The sequence below is a fragment of the Sceloporus occidentalis genome, unplaced genomic scaffold (genome assembly GCF_023333645.1).
Source record: "Sceloporus occidentalis isolate IW3139 unplaced genomic scaffold, rSceOcc1.0.p SCAF_34, whole genome shotgun sequence".
NCBI lineage: Eukaryota > Metazoa > Chordata > Lepidosauria > Squamata > Phrynosomatidae > Sceloporus > Sceloporus occidentalis.
The window spans coordinates 529,620-554,479 of NW_028317014.1; the positions used below are offsets into that span (position 1 = coordinate 529,620).

At 38.3% G+C, this 24,860-nt stretch overlaps 1 pseudogene; it reads right to left on the minus strand.

Moving 5' to 3' along the window:
• Positions 1-289: 289 nt before the first annotated feature.
• LOC149298107 (serine-rich and transmembrane domain-containing protein 2 pseudogene) lies at positions 290-574 on the minus strand (annotated as a pseudogene).
• Positions 575-24,860: the final 24,286 nt, after the last annotated feature.

Consider the following 24,860-nt stretch of genomic DNA (forward strand, 5'->3'; position numbering starts at 1 on the left):
GAATGTGCAGTTACTTATTGCTATGGAAACCGTGTCTCCAACTGCACTGTCCCTGTAGCCCTATAGACTTTAGCATGATGACATTCAGTTCCTACAGTGATGACATTAGGTGGACTCCTGATCACTGTTCAAGAAGATACTGAATGTTAGTGCATCTGACAAAAAAGCATAAAAATCTAATACCAAAAAAGAGTAACAAGCCAGTATTTTCTCCTAAAAACATGTTGTACGTTTGAACACTACTTGGTTGATTATAATTCCATGCATCTTTCTTCTTGAGATATTTCCATCAGGCACTGGGAGATCTGCCCTGCATCTCAACATCAGTAAACTGTGGCATGTTATCCGTGCTCTCTGTATTGGGGGTAATAGGAGAAATGACATGTTTAATTCTTAAGAGCATTGTGAACAGTAGAACTAGAAGCACTGCAAGGAGTCCTAAGAAAAGCCCCACATACATGTAAAGGTTGGAATATTTGTCTGCTGTTGTGGCTGTAGCTTCTGTAGCTACTGTTGGGAAATGCTGGACGTAGATAGTTCGGTTTCCACGGTACTTGAAATAAGCTTCAGTCATCTCTTGGGACAAATAGATGTAGTCCTTACTTGTGTAGGTGGTACCTCTTTGAATATTGCTGTGATCAGCCTACAAATCAGGCATTGGATTACCAATTACATAGCTAACATAATAGTCATTCAAAACCAATCCATCTTCAGTCCAGGAATGCAATTTAGAGAGATATCATTATGCACGCAAGATTTCTGTATATTTCTGTATATTGTTCTGTAGAAATCTTTTTTTGTTTTCAAAGAAATATTTTTCTCTTTCAAATATGACTCGAAATATGCTCTCGTCACAAACTGTCCCCTTGGTCATTGATGCTTTGGTCCTGATGAGACTCTCTCTCTCTCCGTACTGATTCTTCTACCAGTCTCATACATCTAAAATGAAAAGAATAAAGATAAGATATTGCACAGTTATATTCAAAGAAATAAGTTATAACAGTTACTACTTAAATAATGCTGGTAGTTGAGACCAGGCTTGATTTAATTTGACTTTCACATGGAGGAAATTAGAACGCATGCTGAGATCTTTGGCAGATGAGGACACATTGTACCCTCTCAGGAAGATTAGCACAAGACAACATAAATTTGGACATCAATGCACTTCACACTTCCACAATACTGGGCATAGAATATGCTTACGTTTTTAATTAGAAAAATGTTTTATACAATATTGCAGATTTTTTATATTATATAGTTTATGTATATCCTATGTTTGTTTATTTGCAACTCTGTCTGTCTGTACGACTCATGCTCTATTCAATAACCGGCTACATCAGGATTGTACAATGTGATTACTGTTTCCTCTTTAAACCTATTTATTCGTGATATTAAATTACTAATTAGCTAATGCAGTTATATAATCTACACAGATCTTTTTTTAATTTGCCCTAGGCTGTGGCTGGAGTTACCAAAATTGGTGTTTTTATTGCACAGTCATATATGTTGTGCTCCATCAGAATATGCTTTCCTAACTATATGTGCAAACAGGGAAAAGAAAAAATGTCGGTGCGCTAAGCTAGTCTCAGGCTCAAATAATACAAATGTGAAATACGAGGCCTACCAAACAAGTGTAAGCATGCTGCAAGAAACAGTGTATTGGCTGTACAATGTATACAAAAAACAAAAACTATCTGCGCTTCTTACCCTAATAAAGTTGGCAACAAATATATAAACATAATATAAATGATATATGTGTTGCAGTGTTGTTAAAAATACTGACAAGCGCCAACACAAATACATACTTGCCGACTTTTGCTCCAGGTGTCCTGGGACACAAAGGTGGTGGAGCCTAAAGTAGGCGGGGTTATGTGTGACCCCACCTCCTTTTGTGTTATTTTGTCTGGATTTAATTTACCAGCATTAAGGTTGTAAGTGTCTCTCAGACATACACAGCTTAAACGCAATGCTGCCTGCGCACAGGGTAATGAATTGTGCATAGGCAGTATTTTTATGTTGGGGCAGACCCGAATTCGAAGGGACAGGACCTAAAAAAGGGACTGTCCAGGCAAATTCAAGACTGTTGCAAGGTATGCAAGTATGAATCGTGAAGCCAATGTTTCTCGATTAATGTTAAAGTGGTTTGTATCTATTTGTGAAGCTTTAACATCTCATTTAAAGTCAATCCATGCTCTCCCCAAATCCTACATTTTACAGTTCTGTAAACTTAAGAAAACCCTATAAGGGTGTTTATTTGGAACTCTCCAAATGAGCTGACCATGAGACTCTTTAATAGGACATTGTGAAGAATTTATGTTGGGACTTGACAAATGTGTTCAATAACTGGCTATAATGCCTTTCATCATGGAGACACTTACTTTAGTTTTAAACGCTATACTTAATTGGGACACCTGCATTCAAGTAAGGATATTAACTATAACATAATGTAGAAAAACCACCATCAGTTTCATAGTGTACGAAGGCTTCTCTTTCTCCACAAATCTGTCTCCAATATTCTGGCTCCTTGGAATGCTTCTGCAAAAGGGGGGAGCCACACCGCATAGTAAGGGGACAGCCTCTCCAACATTACTTCAGAGAAGAGAGTGTGCGTAAAAGGTTCCACCCTTTTGCAGAAGTACCTGGATAATGGAGCTGATAATCGGTAGAAGCAGAAAGAAGACAGAAGAACAAGAAAAGACGAGAAGAAGCGGAGCTGTGGAAAAGCAGACAGAGAGAGTGAAAGAAGGTAAGTGAATGAGAGTGTGAAAGAATGAGAGAGAGTGAATGAATGAGAGTGTGAGAACATTGAACGCATTGAAATCCATAAACAGTGGTTTTAATTTTTCCCAATAGGGTTGGTCTTATATCCAGGCATTTTTTTCCTTTTATTATTATTATTATTTATTGTTTTATATAGTGCCATCATATTCCATAGCCCTGTACAATTTCTTTCATTAAGATCCATTAAGTTTGGGGGTTGTCTTATATACGAGTAAATACCGTAGATGATAGATTATGTCTAGAAAAAAACTTTCCAAATTTCATTAGAAGGATTGTGTCATAGTATGACTTATAATGACATACCTACATTTAGATGATTTATTGTTCTCCTTTGTGACTTGTAACGAAAATATCAGACAGGTATCAATGAGCCAGGTGAATACAATATTAATCCTGTTTTAACTGTGATGCAGCATGTTACATCAACAACTTGTAATTATTAAACAAAAATGTTCATTACATGGAAACTTGGAATACATTTTATATAACAGTTCTGGAAATGTGTTGCAGTCAGTTGCGCATGATTGAAGCATCTCCACAGAGATGACAGCTAACCTATAGGGTCCTTCTGCCCCACTCTAAGGTAAGTTAGGAGCAATTTGTGATGGCTATTACATATGACGACCCCTGTCCTGTTTCTTTTTGCTTTATATGCATTATAGACAGCTCACGAACATAGAAGCTTACATTTAAATATACAGAATTATGTTTGAATAGTAGAACAGTAACGCATTTGTATATTGAGTGCAGTAAACTAAACAGTTTGGAAGCTTAACCACAGCACTGTCCACAGCGGAATTGTGTGGGAACAAGTGGTGAAATATTTCATAAATTGTGTTATCAAAATTGTGCTTTTTGTTACAGTTGTCAGCTGACTTTCTACTGATTCTGAGGGATCACAAGATGCCAGAGAGCCAGTGAGTCTCTGGCAGCATGAGTGATCATGTTATATCTTCACTGAAATTAAAGTTGTGTACCTACCAACATTTGAGATTGCTGGAAGGGAACTTTGAGTTTAGTAAAATATGTGGCTAGGGGGTGGGGCTCTACCTTGCCTTTGTTACCTAGCGTTGGCCAAACATTCTTGGCTCCTCCTCAAGGGGTTCCAAAGAGAGACTGTCCTAAAGAAGGAAAACCACAAAAAAAGAAGGAAGTAGGATGTGCACACCTCAAACTAAATTGGTAAGGTGGTCAGATCAGTGTGGTCATACTGCCCAACTCTCCCAGGATGCTCAAAACATTTATTCCAGAGAAATGACCAAAACAGAGTTAAATGTTTTCATGGTAAATACACTGGTTCTTCATCAGGAAACAAAGGGAAGCAAATTATGTTTTCTTCCCAGATGAAGACCCAATGAAGTTAGGGTCAAAATGACATACTCTCTTATGGACATTTCTTTAAAATAACAATTTTGGTTTTGAAAGTGCTGGATATTTTTGTCGTTTCTTCTAAAGAGGGAAACTAGGGAGGAAACAACTGAGATTCAGTACCAAGAATCATCTTGTTGGATACCCTCTTCACATGACTACCTTGTACGTATACAACTGTAGGCAAGTGTAGACCATATCTTCCATGTATTGCTGGCCAGTGCAAATGTGTCAACACCCCAGAATCACATATATTCCAAGTTACAAAACTGACATAAAAATGATCAGCATTGAGTTATGCTTTAAGCCTACTGTGCTCCTGTTTTTCATATGATATACATAACCTAAATTTTAAAATAGATATAATGAAATAATATAATGCATCATCAAATTGTAAGATCAACATTCATGGTATAACAAATATTCCAGTATTGTTTTATTGGAAATAAAACCTGAGCATTTCCTCTCAAATAAAAAGCTGTTAGTAGCAGAATGTGTTATTGTCTACCTGTTTGGAATATTCAGACAATTATATATTTTGTTCCACATCTTATTATCCTTCTGTTTAAGCATTTGTTCCAAATTCTACACTAGAATGCTTATACCAAATTCTATGCTGAAACCCACTTGCAGCCCACTATATGCTAGTCATCATCCCCCCCCACACCACGCTTTTCCCCTTGTTTTTATCACTCTCATATTTCATTCTCTTGTATGATTTTTATCTAGATATTAAGATGATATGTAGTACTTTATCATGTTCATGTGGTTAGAAGGAGTCATTTACTGTTGCACTTTGCATTTCTCCTTAGAATATACCATTTAATCTTGTTGGAAACCACTAAAATGTTAATTTTAAGAAGTGTACAAAGACATGACTTCCAGAAGCAATCAAAGAAAAAGCCTTTTGTTGACCAGTCTCAGAGCTGCCCCAACATACATCCAACTGCCCAAGTTTACATACGTACAAGGGGAATTTTGATTATACCTCTCTGGGTTTGTCCCAGATATGTCCTGCCTCCTCCCCCATTGAAAGCTGCCTGTGGCTAGCTGCTCCCCCACATCAGTTTTCCCTTCACCAAACTTCTCCAGACGAGGAAGAGCTCTAGGTTCCCCACCATGGGAAATACCTAGATGTGATTACAGGGTCCTCAATCCATCAAGGTTCAGCAGGATAAATCAGTTTGCCCCTGGCAAAGTTTTTGCAGGCTTTGTTATTCCATTACAATCATACCTGGGAACTCCTCAGTGTAGGCTACCTGGAGGCACTCCTCTTCTCTGGCAAGTGCATCGAAAGAGAAAGGGCTAGCTACATATGGGGGTGGCCATAACTGCACAAAAGTTGGACAGAGTGCCTCATGGAGGTGGGGGAATTAGCTGGCAGTAGGATTTGAGTAGACAGAAAGTGGCTATGGCCAAACACTGCTCTCCAAGTAAGCAGTGTTCAAAGATATAATGTAGCAATGTTACAATGTCAGGATATTACTTAAATCAGTGATCAACACGACCCTGATCTCTTTTCCCATACTCCACAATTAGAAGCCAGTTGGATACCAGGGCCCTTTTAGCTGCCTAACCGTACAACCCCTGTGAATTACTGCAGAGCTGGTCTCAGTTATCTAGCATGCTGGTTAGAGAAGGATATGTTTCGTATATATTCACTAACGCTACAGAATGCTGTTTCTTAGATAACTTCTATTTTATAATACTCTACTGATGCAATGTTTCATAAAAAGTCATTTGCCATGCAAAAAAAAAACACAACGCAAAACCAGCATACCTAAATTAGCTAAAATATAACCTAATAAATGCAAAATCTATACTCGTTTCCTGCAGTTAATTCAAATCATATGATGCAGGGTGTAATCTGTCATCATTACAGTTTAACAAACTCTCTTCCACTATAAATTAGTCTGAATGTACTTGTACATAGAAGAAACAACGTCAGGGTATATTAGCCATCACAGAAGTCAATTCTATCAGCAATTATAAAACAGCAGCCCAAATCCGGGGCATATGTAATGTGACTGTGCTCTAATTTGCAGCTAATTACACATTAAATGTAAATAATTAAGACAACAAAACAATTGTGCTTTATGTTTGTACATTGGTTTAGGATAAGTTAAAATCCGCACTATAATTATATATTTTTTGTCACAGTGAAATCTGGAGAAAAAATATAGCTACCCTCCCGATTGAGTTTTCTGTCTATTTTTATTTGCCAAAGATGGGAAATATTTTTTGTGAACGCAGGCATATTTCATTAGAATTAAGACCTAATTGCCTCTTCTAAGGCAATTCCATGACCTTGTCTACTAACTGAATGTACAAAGAGACAATCCTGTTAAAAAATATTTTTCTTTGAACATGAAATGTGGCCTCATATACACTATTGTATACACATGACTGACATGCAGCTGTATGAATTGTTATATTATGCAGAAACTATAATTAAAAATAGAAAACAATAAATAATAGTGGTTCCCCTTTTCACTGTTGATACATGAGCAAGTCCAGTCTGACATGCTCAACTAAATGAGAGCCTTTTACAACTATAGTTAATGACCTCATTATTAGGGTTACAAGTGAGACTGTGCCATACAATAATATGTGTTATATACATTATGTGTTATAGAGGTCAAGTTTAGCATTTGGTTGAGGTTATATTTATTGACTTGCATGTTCAACTTAATAGGAAATGTTCTTTACAGTCTATGTGGTCTATCGCAAGTGTCTAACAAGCTGAAGAAGTGTTTGCCATAACTGAAGATTGTTTCTGTCAGGTCCCTGACATGTAAAAGAGGTTCATTTTAGAGCCCTGCACGGGACTGCTTTTTCAATCCCGCTCCCGCAGATTTTTTGCCCAATCCTGCCCGCTCCCGCAATGTGGGTGTTCCACTCCTGTCCGCTCCTGCCACATTTGTGGCCAATCAAGCCCACCTCCTTACCTGAACTGCATATTTCCCGTGCAGTCCTGCAAGACTGCCCTCGAGTTGCTTCCTCAGAGCGTCTCTTCTCTTGCTCCGCCCAGGAACAAGGCAGAGTCACAGGAAGTGACGTCACATCACGTGACTCCGTTTTGTTGGGCGGAGCAAGACAGGAGACACTGTAAGGGATCAGCGAGAAGCAGCCACTGCGCGGGATTACCGGGACCCGCAGGTACAGTGCCTGACCGCCCGCTCCCACCCGCAACCCCAGCAAGACCGCCCACGCCCACAACTTTTTTGGCGGGTCCCGCGGGACCCTCCTCCCAATGCAGTCCTCTAGTTCATTTTACCTTAGATTAGAACACTCATACCAGACATACTCTTTAATCACGGATAGTTCATTTTCCTATGTACCAATTTAGTTTGTTAACTTCATATCTCCTTTCTTTTACTCTTCTCAAGGGTTGGTTTGGTTGGAAATGACTCATTGTTCGGTTACACTGGATTCTACTGCATTGTGGGGAAAGGACAATATACAATCTACACCATATATAATGGGTGGAGGTTAATATTCTAATAATTTTCCAATTGTGACAGAAGGGGGGTAAACTTAATGATGAACTGGTGCTCTGGAAACAATGGCAATAAACAGTAATTTACTATGACTCAAGTTGCAAATGTGAATTGCAACAGCATTTTTAATTAATTAAAAAAAAAAGCTTAAGGGCAGGAGATGGATGAGGAGAGATTTGGGTGGGCCTTCTAAAGGGTTAACTTTACTTTAACCTTAGCCTAGGAGAAGTGGACGGGATGAGTTACTGGAAAATGAGACACTGAAAGTAAAATCTGGCAGGTGGAATAAGAACCGAGAAAGAACAGTCTCACGTAGTCCAAGACAATGGATAGCCCTGGCTCACGTTAGCACTCACAGCTGCATGTGTTTGTGGGGATAGGGGGTCAAATAAAGGTCAGGTAGCACTACCTAGCGTTGCCCTTGTTTTTGTGCCCGCCTTGTGCTTGCGGTTGTCTCGCGCTGCGCAAAAGGCGGGAATTTGAGCTATAAATAAAACCGTTTTTGAGGTGCTGCGCATTACTTGAGGCAAACTGCAAGCTGTCGGCACTGACCACGTAGCAGCGTCTGGTGAGCATCTGCATAGCGGGAGAGCCAATGGTGGAAGCATGGAGAAACGACCACGGCCTGTTTATACAAATTAAAGTGTTTGTGTTTTTATTCATTATTCGTATATGTATATATGTTGTGTTTTGAATGATTTGGTATCATGTGTTGGTTCATATATCCCTTATAACCACATGAAAGATTTGCATCAAATACAGGAGAACAGACCTCCTTTTCAGTTAGTTCAGGAGAACTGGCGGAGGGTGAAGATGGAAGGACAGAAGAATTTCATTTTCATGAATGTGTAAAAACTGATAACTACCAGACGACTCCTAAACATATGTCTCATCACTACAACACGCAATAAACAATTGTAGAAAACACAGGAGGTTTTGCATGCAGATCTACGTGCCTTTGGGGCCCTATCTACATTCCGCCTTGAAAAAGTATTTAGCCTAAAATATTTTGCAATGTATTTCCACTGGATGCAATACATCAAAATGAGGATCTCACATGACTTTACTTGGTAACAATCACATTTTTCTGATGGCAATTCATTCCTAGACTTGTATTTGACATAGAACTCTAAGCCTTATCTTTTAGTGGAAAAGTATTCTTACCCCCAGAGGTTCTTTAGAAAATGTAACCTTGGTAGCCTCGAAACTATCACACTAACAGGATTACATGATGAGTAGGTGCGAGGACACAACAGATGGACAAAATTATTGAAATCGCTATGGAGCATCTTTGTTACCATGCTTGTAATACTCTGTAGATCATAACACACACATACTATTTTATTATAGAAGAGTCGGTGTTTGTCATTTTCATTATTCTTAACTGCCATTGTAATAGACTTACCATGGCAGGATTTTTCTTTGTAGACACTCACATATCCTTGTTCTTCCTAAGTATATATTATGTTCCAAATGTCTGGTTTGCTGCCATCTTTTGTGTAGATCTGAGAAGCTCTGTTTGTTCTATACCCTCATTTAATATTCTTCACAGAATAACTTCCAGAGCCACTTGGGTATTGTGAGTAAATCAATGACTCCAAGCACGTTGCAGTCCGGATACAGGGACTGTGTGTGTGATGAGAGGGCAGAGTTTATAGTGAATAGAAAGAGAATCTCATCCAATGCTATGGGCGTCTTTGAAGCTTTGATTGTCTATGAAGTGGTTACTCCTAAGCAAAGCATCAAAGCACAATACATTAACACATCAGTGAATTGTCTAACCACAGACAGTACCTGCCAATTTGAGGATATGACCTTTTGCGGTTTGCTGTGCACTCCATAAGAATGGACCATATTGTAAGGCAGTGAAGCTTATTTCTGTTATTAGCCTCTGAATCTCCCTTACTGAACTTGAGCTGTAGCAAATAATAGGTTAACCCATGTGCATGGAATGGGGAGGTTTACATTTAACCAGATGCCAGTTGTGTGTATTTTATATCTAAATTAAAACAAAAAAAATGTAAAACGAATACACAGCACCAGACCTCAGGTACATACTATATGTCCATTGTCTGCAAATGAAAATATATAAGAGGTAGGGGCATCAAATGTAATGGAGTCTCTGCATGTTTACTGCATAACCCTTTAAGTGCAGATCCAAAACACAGAGGAGGTGACAAACTTCATCATTGATATGTATGACTGCTTACCTACTCAGACACCCCCACAGACATTTTGCAGCACCGAGTCTAATGCACTGTGGTAGAGCCTACACAGCAGCCACTTAGGTTATGATTGCTTGCATTCCGCATCTATTTAACTCCTGTGTTGCTGGTTCAGGCACCTTGAATATACCTCCCATAGCACTACTCCACAAACAGGATGAATACATATATGTAATTTTGTTGATTTTCTGAGTGTTCTATAGGTGATAGCTGTCATTGAAAATAAGCAAAAATAGAATAAAATAAAAATCTATTTTAGGAACTCTCTGGGACTCATGCTGAAGAGTCAGTTTCTAAGAGTAACATAACATATCTAAACTTTTACCTGGGAACATTCAGGCTCCAGCTACAAAGAGCTCTCCATTTTTGGGATGTGGGTGGGCCTGCTGATGTCAGTTGGTGGTCTCGCTGAATTCAGCATGCGGTATGTTGATATCAGTGGCTAACCATACACATTGAAAAATGTGGTTGGAAGGGAAGTAGGAGAGCAGGGTGTTTCCCAAAAATCCCAGAGATTCTCCACAGTGACCCAAAACCTGGAGAGTTCCCAGGTGTGTATCTAAAACTCCCTACTCATGCCTTTGCTACCAGTATGTTATGGTGGATATCCCTGGAGGAATGCAAGTGACTTTTGCCCCTTATGTGTATTCAAGGCTTCCATGAGCACCGATATCAGAGCCATTTGGTTTACACATTTTTCAAATAAGGACATATAATCTTCACATTGGGCTGTGGAAGGCATTAATATTTTCAAGAGTTCCAATGTATGTGCATTGGTGCAATAATGACACAAATCTTAGCGAGCAAATCGAAACAAAACCAGGCAGATAAATATTTACAAAAATGCCTTTTTATATGTGTATAATACCTTCAAATGCATTCCAAAAGCAGTGAACAGCAAAATAACAGTATTGTAAAAAAGTATTTGCCCTTCCCAATTTATTCTATTTTTTCACATTTAAATGTATCATATCATCCAATTAATTTTAATATGAGACAAAGTCAACATGAGTAAACACAAAACACAGCGTTTAAATGATCATTTCATTTATTATGGTAAAGATTTCATCAAAACCTATATCACCCATGTGAAAAAGTAATGGCCCCCCTAAACCTAATTACTGGTTGTGCCACCGTTGGCAGCAACAACTGCAATCAAAAATTTGCAATAACTGGCAATTAGTCTTTTATGTTGATGTGGAGGAATTTGGGCCCATTCTCCTTGGCAATATTGTTCTAATGGAAGATTTTCGAGAATTAACTGGGCCGCTCCAAAACCTTTATTTTGTTTCTTTTGGGCCATTCAGATGTGGACTTGCTTGTGTGCTTCAGATCATTGTCCTGCTTCCCAACAACGCTTGAGCTTTAGGTCTCAAAACGATGGCGGAATGTTCTCCTTCAGGATTTTCTGGAAGCAGAATTTATGGTTCCATAAATTATGGCAAGTCCCCCAGGTCGTGAAGCAGCCCCGGACCATCACACTACCACCACTGTGATTGACTGTTGGTATGATGTTCTTATTGTGGAATCCTGTGTTAGCTTCATACCAGATATAACAGGTCCCATACCTCCCAACAAGCTCCACTTTTGACTCATCAGTCCACATAATATTATCCCAAAAGTCTTGGGGGTCATCAAGATGATTTTGTGGTCAGAACTGGTTTTTGAACTCCCATGGATGCCTTTATTGTACAGCCTCTTGTGTAATCGTAAACACCGACCTTAACTGAAGCAAGAGAGGGCTGCAGTTCTTTCCATGTTAGTCTGGGTATTTTTTGACCTCCTACATGAATTGTCTATGCACTATTAGAAGAATTTGGGTTGGCTGGTCACTCGTTAGAAGGTTCACTACTGTTCCACGTTTTATGCATTTATATATAATGGCTCTAACCTTTGTTCACTGGAGTCCCAGATTGTTAGAAATGGCTTTGTTACCATTGCCTGAATGCTAATGACCTTGTTTCTCATCTGTTCTTGAATTTCTTTAGATTGCGACATCATGTACTGCTTTTTGAGACCTTTTAGCCCACTTCACTTTGCAGGCAGGTTTTATTTAATTGTTGTTTAGAGTCAACAGGGCTTGCAGTAATCATGCCTGGGTGTGTCTAGTGAAATTGAACCCAATTATCAATTACATTTGGTTAATTGGTTTGATATTAAAATTAGTCTGATGACCGGAGACATTTAAAAAAGTGACAAATATGCAAAAATCGGGAAGGGGCAAAAACCTTTTTTACATCACTGTATTATTTTCTCAAACCTGAGACTTATTTTTTGTCCAAATTTTTGTTTGGAAATGGCAGATTTTATGGATGCCTCACCACTTCATATACTGTATATTTATGCGTACATTAACATGTATGTGACTGCAAGAATCGGACACTTCTATGGGGGTGAAAAAAGACCTATAAAAATAAGAACTATAATGCATCTTTTTACGTATACCCCCTTAACTCTTTTTGCTTTGGTCTCTCAGAAACCCAGAGCCTCCCTTGCCAAAAAGCTAATGGTTAACATTTTACAGGTACACCAGCCTTAACATGTTTATTTTTAAATTGACCATAACATATAATAGTATGCCTGTGTAAAGGTGTGAGAACTAACTCCCAATATTTCTCTATACATAAACCTTTTTGTTAGGTGTCACATTGCCAGCCAAGTAGTGTGTGAAGTAAAGTATTTTGTGTGTTCATGAATGTCCCAGTATAGGACAAGGAATGTTGATCCAATCCTCATTATCCAAATAATGAGGCATTTCTGATTGTGTCATCACATCAAGAAAATCTGTCAAGATGGGTTGGAGCATGGCTGGATGGCACTTTTGTCCCCTGCTAGACAGGCTAGCAGCTGGGCACAGAGATAAGCATGGGCAAGGTTCATTGTGGACATTTGCACAGTTGCTGTACTCTGCAAAGGACACTGACAACACTCACTGTTTGTCTCCACATTATCCTCTAAGGCGCCCCTTGGACTGATGAGAACCCTAAGCAGTTGCCTTATCTATGTATACAGAAACACCACTGCTATGCCAATAGAATGTCCTTAATCACATTGCAAAAAACTAGCCGTGCCAACACGCCACCACATTATGCTGATAACCCAACTGTATGGGTAGGGAATCTACAACCTCCTGGTCACCTTCTGTTCCTACTCTTGCCCCACTTCATCCTGCCTATGCTCTACGCCCTTTGCAAGAGCTAATATGTAAGAGCTAATATGATGCCTCTACCAGGGACATTTCAGTGGACGCCCAAGCGCTGAAGTATAGTATGTAACAAGGAAACAGTATCTGAAACAGTCACGAAATAATAAAAATAATATTGTGCCCCTAGAACCAATATAAATAACTAAGATATCTCCTAATTCAGACAGAATGTCATGCCCACATTAGATGCAATATTCTGTATACACATGCATATATTTTGGCACATCACAGTGAAATACGTTCACAGGCTAGAAAGCCTAAAGTCTGAAGCAGACTCTTACACTGATTTCATGGAGTTTTTCATTACAAATATGAAATTGCTGAAACCCCTGCAGAGATTCATATATCTTTAAGCCACAACAGTTCTATGTTTAATAAAAAGGAACGCTATGGTTACTCCCTAGGCCACTGTACAGTATAAGTATGATGGCTTAACAAAGGTTTAATATGAGGAAGGGTCTCTGGGTCAGGGCAGGTTCTTTGTTTTCCCTTCAAATGCTTCTGTAAGCCTTGATCTTAAAGTTGCTGATGTGACATAACCCAAAGTACAATTCAATAGATTTTCCAATTTTCAATTATAAATTCAGGTACTAGCTTTAGGAGGAAGTATGGGGCTAATAAGCTAGTATTCTATGAAACCGAGGGCTATTTTGATTATATATATAAAACTATCCCCTGTAGTCATCTGTAAATGGATGGATTTCTGCTCTATACGCTGAAAAAATAAGTATTGCATGGAACGCTATCGTGTAGAGAGGAAGCACCATTGTGAATGGGTCTTATCAGTTGAGTGCTCTGGTCGTGCAGAAAAGCTGATAACACTTTAATTTAAAGATTCCAGTAATGAATATTGGATCCTACAAAATCAAAGCAGCAATATAGGATTTCGTTTTCCTATATACAACATACATAAAAGCTTCAGGGGTTATTTTAGGGGCAAAGAAAAGGTGTAAACACACATAAAACACCATCTTTTTGTACTATAAAACACATTCTTATAGGATGTAACAATTTGAAAGCAAGTATTTAAAAAACCACAGTATTTACAAACTCTTTGTATTAATTTATAATATAAAAAAGTATTATTTTCTCAAAAAAAATCTCATCTTTTATATTAGAAAACACAGTAATTTAAATGCATGATATTTTCAAATCTAACCAATCTTTGTTATAGTGGATACTTAAAAGTGGTCTTCAACAAATAAATTGGCAGGTAGAGATTCCTCCCCCCCCATAATGGAACTTTTCAAATTTAAAACAACTGTCCCAATCCCCTTTGGGGTATTCTATCCCTTTAAGTGAATGTTTGATATTGAAGAGCAATATTCTGTATAACTTAATTATGAAATATATTTGTTCTCCAAGGAACAGCAGAATGAGAGAACAGATGTCTCAATCTCTTAAATTCCCTTTGCGTTCGACTATCGTGTGTGATTTCAAAATGAAATATAAATCAAAATATATCTACCATGGGCTTAAGTGCCATGGGCTTAATGACCATAAAAAAAACCAATTACACCTTGTAGCCTAAAGCAACCGGTATGAAACCTTATCTCAACTCTACTACATCTCTATTCAGTACTAAAAGACACATATGTAATGCACATTAAGAATGTTTGCTATACCATACCTTCACTGAAACACCGCTGTGATTATAGATTAGGTAGTGGACACTTTGATATAAGACTGTGCGTCTATACACAATCAATTATCTTGACTCCTTTTCCCCTCACGCACGTATTCTCCCCTTATTACCTATTAACTAACTGACATAGCCTTAAGGAGACATTGTAGCTCGAAGGGGGAAAACTGTAATCTTCACTTAATAGCATGTGCCGGAGTACATTATGATACTGACTATTCCCACACTGTAAAACCTCCCTGGAGGAATAGGAGTATTATTATCCCGTCACATAAGGCTTGGTTCAGGTGTTTCTATATGAAGCGAATGTTAACAAAACAATGGCACACAATGTCATGACATCAAACCGTGTTTAACCTTTGAAATACTGCGGCTACTATAAAACACCCAGGGTGTTGGTCGGTTGTTGCCCTCCTTATACAATGTATGGTTAAACTACAGTAATATTTTACAAACTACATAATACTCTTATATGTTAGAGCGAATAGAAAGGTTATTGCACACAGGGACAAAATAACTAGCGGTTATATGTAAAGTTTTTCTGCAACTTTGCTTGCATTATATACTTTTTTTTGTTTTTGTTTTTTTTAAGAGGAGTTTCATGAGAAATACACTTAAATAAAATTCTGTAACATCTTTCAAAAGCATAGAAGCTCTTATTTGGCAAAGATGTCATATGGAGTTATATGTGAGTGTATGTGATTATTTGAAGAGGAGCCTCGTGAGATTTGGAAAACTCCTGCTTGTTCTATTTTTTGCCTGTGAAGAGATTTAAATGGCAAAATAAATGCAAGTGACATTTTTCAGCAGCAAAACGCATAAGCCTGATTATCAAATGCACTTGTACCATAAATAAGAAATGGAAAATATGCTTATTACCTGATTGTAATCGTGGACATTTGAAGATATGAAGGCAAACAGAGCAAAGCAAGAATGTAGTGAAGAGCCTGATATATCATTGTGATATAGAATGATTATTTTTGGTAATTAGCACTCTGCTCTTTAACATGTTTTTAATTCACTATATATGATACTACCCCTTCCCATTCTATAAAGGCCATAATTACATTTTCACAGTAGAGCTATTAATTAATTAAGGTTAGTGCCCCACCAATGATCACTGAATATAAAGTATTTTTTTAGTACCGTAATATGCGTTCTTTTCCCTTATACTGCAGCTCCAGAGTGTCCATGTCATTGCTAATCACTGGCAGGAAAGCGCTTCCACTGCAATCAGTGGGAGCACTTTGTGCACATGGGAGGTCTCGTTAGACCCCCTGGAACTTCTTCACTAGGCAGCGCTGGAGCTGGCTGATGATGAGTGTTCCATGAATGAACATTCCTGAGCTAGAGATGCATTCACTGGAATGCATTTCCTACAAGTCAAATAGCTGGAGGACAAGAAAAGAGAGAAAATGCATAAAAGGGATTCTGTTTAAAGAAAATAAAACACTGATTTAAAAGATATGATGACTGGAGTTTATCTTTACGCTTTTAAATCACACAATGCTTCTAGCACGTTTTACACAAGCTCTTTGACAAGCTAGGTGGGACCCAAGTGATACATTAAAACAAAAGAATTCAAAGAAAACACGTTGCTTTCAGCTAGATTGTAAGCTTCCAACAGCAGAGCCCTCTCTTCCTTTTGTACCAGTTTGTTATTGTGTTTGATTTTTACAATTATTTTACAGCGTTACGGAATCTACTGGCGCTATATAAATAAATGTAATGTACTTGTAACGGATATGTTCATCTGAAATCTACGCTGTAACGTGTGTTGATAATTTCTGGCACATTAATGAATTTTTATTTATTTGGCAGTTAGAAATTGCCTTTGCACAATCAAACTTCGCATCCTACAGTCATATGCAATGCTTGCACACAAAGATTTAATACCAAAACATTCTTCCAGCTCGCTGATACTTCTTACTTAATATTATGCAAAGGTTAAAACACTTTTTGCCATCTGGACTTGTTGATTATGTTGTAAATACTAAAACTAAATACATAATTACATGATGACAGTGACAATAATAATAATAAAGCAACATATTTACCTTTCAGAAGAACGCATATTCGGCTGCCTGAGCTTGATTCTAATATTACTGTTGACTCTCGGTTTTGCTGTAGTAAACTCCAGCGGCATCTCTGATGAGAAGTTTCTCCTTTACAATAAATGGATAAATATTTTTTTTAGTCTGGTAAGAATAGCATCCTCAACCGGCAGCGACACTTTTAGATCCAACAAGCTTAGTCTGTATTTTGCAGTAATTGTTGCATTCTTTGGGTCGGGAGGAAGCAGACTTCTGTCTGTTGAATGGAATGCTGATCTACTGAGTGCTTTGAAGAAGTTGTCTTGTTCAGAGCAAAGAAAAATCTGACAGTGTTAGAAGCTCCACCTCATCAGAAGGAGGAGATGATGCTGAGGAGCAGTTGGAGCTGGAGGAGAAATACAGGGGAAGATAATAGGAAAAAAATCTATTCATTCTACTACATTTAGTATTGCTCTATTAATTAAGAACAATTATCTGGATTTGTACAGATAATGTGTTTTGTTTTAACCCATGCCCCTGTTCCTATCTTTTTATTTCTCTGTGTAGACTTCATGAAATATTTTTTAATACACAATTGTTAATACAAGAAGACAGGCTGCCATCCTGGTGAAGATTTTTATAAAATACATGAGTGCGATAACTTTATCTGCAGTGTATAATATGCATTTCTATAAGGCAGATTTTACCCAGAGAGTTCTAGCCTATGAATAGTGTCAGTGATTGTAATCTTTTCAAATTAAACCAGATTAAAAGTAATTGTTTACTCCTTATTCTGGATGTAGGTTTGAGATTTTGACTCTGATGACCTTTATGTGCTAAAAAGAGCTACTTTCTGATTAAAATATATGGACACCTTCAAGTTTCAGTCTAGAGCAGAAAAACCTCCTATGACTTTAATACAATTAAGCTATATATTTACACAACCGTTTTGTTTTAAAGTGACCAAACAATTTCGTTTTGTACCAGCTGCAAGACAATAGTTTTCCGCAAACCTTTCCACATAGCCCCTAAAATTCTTTGTAACCTTTTTGGACATCTTGATGAATCAAAACAGTGTTTAGTAATATTTTTGATGTGTGGTAGAAGAAATTGCTCAAACAAATCCACACATTTTAAAAACGAGTGCTGGTCCAATTGAGAACCTTCCAAAGACCTCATTACCCACACCCAAGACACCACTAGCTTTCAATTCACACTATATAATTTCCAGCAAAATGAGGGAATATTTGTTAAAAATAAAACCAGTTTATTACACATGCCACATTTAAAGTAAGCATTGACTTCACATTTGTGGGAAATATATATCCTCTCCTTTATTTGAAATTCATCTTTACCTCTTGGTAGGAAATATATAGGATATAATAACTTTAAGGCAGAATTGCCTTGTAGATTGTATATAGCATATAGACTGGGTCACAAGGTATGGATTTCAGATCTTTACACTGGTAAACTGTCTAGTTCAAACAGAGATAGGGAATCTGGTTGTGGTTTGACTATAGCTCCCAGAACCTTAACCCAGCCTCTGCTCCCATTTATTGCATTAATATCATTTTCCTTAACAATGGAGAAATTCAGTACATAAAATGGGCATGAGATATGTCAAGACAACAGTCTTTCCTGTTTTTGGTAATGAAAGAGACCATGTTTTTTGCTGCAGTTTAGAAACAAAGAAACTCTTAAGCCACCACCATGTGCTCTTATCAAATGATTGGAAGTCTTGGGATCATCAAAGAGGATTATAATTATTTCAGTGTCTAGAAAGTATCTTTTAATATGTTAAAAATAGGGAGCTGGCATTCTGAGCCTCTGCTTAAAAATGTATGTAATAATATACTGCCTTTGACCATTGTTGGCCCTAGACTAAATGCCATCCGAGGCAAGAATATTGGCTGGTGCCCCCCCCCCCATGACAGGGAGAGCTTACAGGCAAAAATGAGTCAAAGTTGCCAATGTCATGTTCAGAACCCCTTCTGACCCATAATTTCCCAGACAATCAAGAGTTATACTCAGAACTAGCCTCTTTATTTAAGGGTTATCCTGCTATGATGCCAACATTGCCCGATGCCCCTAGTTCCCGCTCTCCATGCTATTACAAACACCTACCTACTTTCCATTCTGTAGCACCAATACACCATTATCCATTTTTTTATGTAAAAGGATGCATAAACATTACAAGTTAAAAACCCGAATTAAAAGTATGTTAGACATTTTTATGTAAAACTGATAGTGGCAAAAATTTTTTATATGGCAAAACTCTTTGGAAATTTGCCGCCGCTAGAGAGGGTCCATAAAAAAACTCTACATCCCCACAAAATTATTGATCGTGAACATAAAATGAAGACACTGACACTCTGACTCAGGGATCTGCATTTATTGCTTTTTTTTTTTTTTATTTTTTAGATGTTATTCAGACCCATTTGTAAAAGTTGTTTATATATTCTTATTCACAAAGCACCTGTAACAAATTCTGGGCACATTTTTAAAAGGAGCTTGTGGTTTGTCTTATTTTATATGTACCACTGATGTATGTATGTATTTAGAGGTATATTTATTTGCAGCTAGAGATGCATACTTCTGTTTTAACTTAGTAATGACTAGCTCCCTCTACTGGCCAAAGAGCTGACCTTACAACCTCAGATCACTTGCTCCTTATTTTTCAAAAGTTGTGTATTAAATGATTCTAGATTATTTGGAAATCTCTCGTTTAATATCACAATTAGTGTGGTTGATTTACAATGATTTCCTTGGGAGGATATTCTAGATATATTATGATATAATGATTGAGTGGACATTCATGTTTTGTTTTGTGTTTCAACTTAGTATAGTAGTAGGCTCACTGGTGCTATGGTTTTATGATCTGTTCAACAGTTTGAAGGCAGTAAAGTCCAGTGGAAAAGAAAAATAGGAATGATACAAAATAGACCACAGTGTTTAACGCAACAAACGTTGAAGTCTTCATATTTTGAAGATATATACAATACTAGAATACATATTTATAATTGGAATTGCAATATAATACACAGTATGTTTGTAAATATATTAAAATATTTGTGAAACAGAAAGTGTTTGTTTTGTTATTGCTTTCCAATGCTTTAGCAATATGACAGTCGCTCTCCATGTGCATTGCATTCTGAGATACAATGGGGGTTATACGTAAGAAGTGATACAGGCTGTGGCCATATCACTATAGCAACCAATAGACTGTTCCTGCTGATTCCATCGCATTGGCTGGTATTGTGATAAGATAATGCTTTATTCTTTGCATTTGAATCACTGTTTACACATAACCTTCAATATGGCTTATAGGTTGCTAATAGGGCAACCACATGTTCTGCTTAAAATTTTTCAGCATTTAGTAGAGCGTTGCCAGGAGGGGGCTACTGGTTGGGTAGCCTCGATAACTGGCTCCAGATAAAGGGAAGCGTGCCAGCTAGGATATTCCGAGCACCGGGATATGGCATTATGTGTAAAGATATATGTATAAGATATATATGTGTAAAGATATATGTATAAGGAGCACATATATGTATAAGGGTTTATGAGCATGAATGTCGATGCGTAATTAAGTGTTTAAGTCTGTACAAATGTGAGTGTGTGTAAAAATGTGTGCCAGTGCAATAATGAATAGGAGAAGAGATAGGGAAAAAGGAGAAAGATAATGAAATGGAGGAGAGATTGAGACAAAGGGGAGAGATAAAGAGAAAAAATAAATATTAGGATAAAGAGTAGGAGAGAGATAATGAGAAAGGATAGCGAATGGGATAAAGAGAAAGATAATGAGAAGGAGAATGGATAATGTGAAGTGGGGTGGATAGGGAGAAAACTTAAAGTGGAAGAGATGAGATAAATAAAAAATGAGGAGATATCAGAAAGGGAGTCAATGAAAAGAGAGAGAGATAAAAGAGAGATGTAGGGAGGAAAGGAGAGAAAGAGGAGGAGAGATAAAGAAAAAGGGAGTAGAGAGAGAAATAGAAAGGGAGAGAGATAAAGATGGGAAGATAAAAAGAACCAAGTGATAAAAAGAAAGGGGATATTTAGAAAGGATGGATACATATAAAGAGGGTGAGAGATAAAGAGGAATTGGATTTTAAGAGAAGAGGGAGAGAAAGAAGAAAAGAGAGATAAAATAAAAGGGGAGAGATAAAGACAAATGGGAAAGATGAAAAGAGAATGGAGAGAGAAAGAGGATGAGATATGAACAGTAAAGGGAGAGCTGAGATAAAGAAAAATGGAAGAGATAATGAGAAAGGCAAGTATTGAAGAGAATGAAAGAGATAAATAGAAAGGGGATATATCATTTAGTCCAGTGGCTTCAATGTGTGTGCTGGGACAAATCTTTATATACATATTATATTAAAATGGTCTAAAGCAGATAGACTTGGATTTCACAGAGGCTGCTGGAAATAAAGAAATCAGACTGTTGTTAATTTGTAAACGTTTTGCAAATATTTGTATGCGTGTGTGCGTATGTACTGTATATGTGCAGTGTGCAAAGCTACCATTCCCAAACTGGACTCAACTGCTATCAAATCTGCTATGGGCACAAACCCCCGATCATCTTTTGGAGACCTAAACCCTAGCATAAGGACTTCTATCCTGACTTCTGGCTCCAGCAGACTACTTCTTACACTCAAGCATTACAGAGGCATGCCTGACCTTATTTATGCCTATGATACTAGTTAAATATTTGAGTAAAAAATAATATATATGTAATTTTAAATATATGGCAGACATTATAATATGCACTGCACACTAAAAATAAATATTTTTGCTCCTTTGATTTTAAAGCTGTAAAGGGAAAAAATATTTATACTCTTAAGCCAGCATCTCTCGCTCCAGCAAGTTGATAACCCAGTCTTGAAATTCACTGTTGAGCTTCTGATCTCAATCCCTCTAGGCCTGAAAGGTCAAGATGATCTCATGCTGAGTTCAAGGACACTGCAGAAATTTCAGTGCAGAGCTGGTACCCTGTGGAGTCTGACAGTAATAAATTCCACATGTGGAATTATCAAAAACACCTCCTACTGAAGTTTAACCCTCTGCTACAAGGAGACTAGAAATGGCTAGTATATGACACTATACATTTAGACAGGATTATGTTCAGCCTTTTGCGTAATACTGTATATAGTGATATTACAAAGTAACAGTCTCATTCTTACTGTTCTATATCTGTTGGTAATCCCAAACAAAGGCATTTTGTTGGTCAAGTTGCGTATTCTGGTCTAGGCTATAGCAGCAGTTCCAGGGTGCATGAGCCCCTCTACTGCACACATGGAGGTAGATCAGGCTCCCTGGCGCACCACTGCTCCATAGGCTGGACAGAGAGATCAGAGATCTCCCTTGTAAACTGCCCCGTACGCTATGAAGAATTGTGCCTAGCCAGCACCACCAGGGCAGGCCCGACAATGGAGCCGAGTGGGGCAACCGCTCCAGGCGGCACTTTTGAAGTGCCGCCCCAAGCCCTTTTTTATTTAATTTAATTTTTTTTTTTTTTTAAAGCCGAGGAGAGAGGGGCGCCAAGTTGTTTTATCTTACCAAGTTGTCAGTACCCGCTCGGCGCCCCTCTCTCTCTCCTCTGCGAGCCCTCTAGCTCGGTGTCGGCTTGTAATGTTGAGCGCCGGAAGATTACTTCATTTCCGGCGCTCAGCATTAAAAGCCGGCACCGAGCAGGGAGACTAGCCGCAGGACTGCTGAAAGGTAAGTACGGGGGGGGGGGGGGGAGGAAGGGTAGATAATGGGGGTGGCGGCAGGGAGAGGAAGGGTAGATAATGAGATAATGGGGGGGCGGTATTTTAAACTTCGCCCCAGGCGGGCGTGAGCACCACAGCAAACTTACTCTTTACCATGTGCCCTGCGTCATATGACATCATATCCCAGTGCACGGTATCACTCTGGGGGTAAGCGGCAGGGGGGGGCTGGTACGCTGCCCTGGGCCACAGCTAGGGCAGCACCCAACCAAAATACACTACTGGCAAGAAGTAAGTAGAAAAGTTTAATTACCTTACTTCACTATGTATTCCTTTTCCCGTCTACAAGATTTCACTCGAGCTGCCCCATATCTCTGGAATCTACTCCCAAGGAACCGTCAGCATTCACCCTCCCTCCCGACATTCAAGAAACATCTCAAAACCCACTTCTTCAGAGAAGCCGCACCATCTTAGCTGCTAGACCTTCCTTGTCATCGACACAACCACCACATTACCTCTCACCCTTTCTCTGTGCCTTATGTTTGTCACCCCATTTCCCTCTAGATTGTAAGCTTGCGAGCAGGGCTCTCTCCACCAAATGTATCGGTTTGTCTTAGTCTGTCAATTCTTGTCTTGTCATATCCCTTGAATTTATGTATTGTATTAAGCGCTGCATAAACTGTTGGCGCTATATAAATAAAGGATAATAATAATTATGAAGGACCAATCCTAGTTCTCTTCTCCTGAAAAGGATGAACAGGCACTGTATAATGCATAGTTAAATATGAAATAATTGTCATGATATATACCCCCACAATATCTGAACTTTTTGTGCAGGGCCAGATAAGCAATTCTTAGACAAAAAAAATCTCACTATGGTTTGCCCTTCAAACATACAATGATGTAAGTGAATTAAAACATTCAAGTCACCTACAAACATCTGTTTTACTGAACACACTACAGTACATGCCAATTATATTAGCCGATGAATACCATGTTGTTCTCTCTAACCCCCGCTAATAAGCCAGAGATCAGAAAACACACAGAGAAATCTTTTGTTATTATTAATATAAAACATTATTATATCCTACATAGTGTGAGAGGCAATTACCAACTGATATCCATTTCTGCTGACTTTTTGGAACCCCTTTTACAACGTGTAAAACATAATATTTTATGGTTGCCAGATTACAGTAGTGACAGCGCATATTGTACTTATTAGAAACTCGATCAAGCCAATACAAATGGTTAAATGACCATATATCACTTTCTGTTCAACCATAAGAGCTGTCTGTTCAAAACCAGTCCCTGGGTCTGTGTGCAACAAAGGAAGATCATTGCATTACCCAGCAATTTGGGATAAATATGTCTATGATTAATGCCCAGGTGCATTACAGCAACCAATTATGTTAAAATTATATTTTTAGTCATGGGAGAAGTTACCGTTTCCTCCTCTCCTTCTGAGGGCATTATTCTATGCTTCAACAAATGAGTGTTTTGTGACCTCAATTATAGTACATTACAGCAAAGTTGCCTGGATACTACTTGGAGTGCTACAAAAGAGATAGTATGGAAAGGAATTTCACATTTTGCCTGGTGGGCTACTGGTATTTTTCAATTACATTTTTCAAGATAACTGAATCAATTAAATAAATATGAAAAGGAACAACCCAGCTAAAATATGATAGCTAAAGTATTGTTTTCTTCCCCTTGCATACACATGGAGAGATTTATGTGAGCTTGTTGGACATCCCATTCCAAAACCATAGGCATGAAGTTACCCCCCCTCCCTTTGCGGCTATCACAGGCTCCACTCTTCTGGCCAGACTTTCTGTGGGAATTTGTACCCATTCAGCTAAAAGAGCATTTGATGTTGGATAAAAGCAATTAGCATTCTAATACATCGCAAAGGTGTTCAGTAGGGTTAAGGTCAAGGCTCTATGCAGGTCACTCAAGTTCCTCCACAACAAACTTTTGTTGTTTGCTGTAGCATTAACATTACCCTACAGTGGAACTTAGAGGCCTTGCCCAAACCCTGAAATACAGCCGTAGACCATGATCTCTCCACCAACAAACTTTACAGTAGGCACTATGGTGGTAGCGGTCTCCTGGCATCTGCCAAACCCAGATCGATCTTGTCTATCAGACTTCCAGATAGTATGTGCAGCTGCCTGGCTATGGGAACCCATTTCATGAAGCTCCCAACACACAGTGTTTGTGCTGATGGTGCTTCCAAAGTTTGGAGCTCTATAGTCAGTGATGCTACACAGGACAGATGCAACACCTTACAGTACTGGGCAGCCCCAATCTGTGAGTGTGTGGTGTACCATTTCCTGGCTGAGCTGTTGTTACTTTTAGATGATTCCACTTTACAATAATACAACAGGGCAGAAATGTA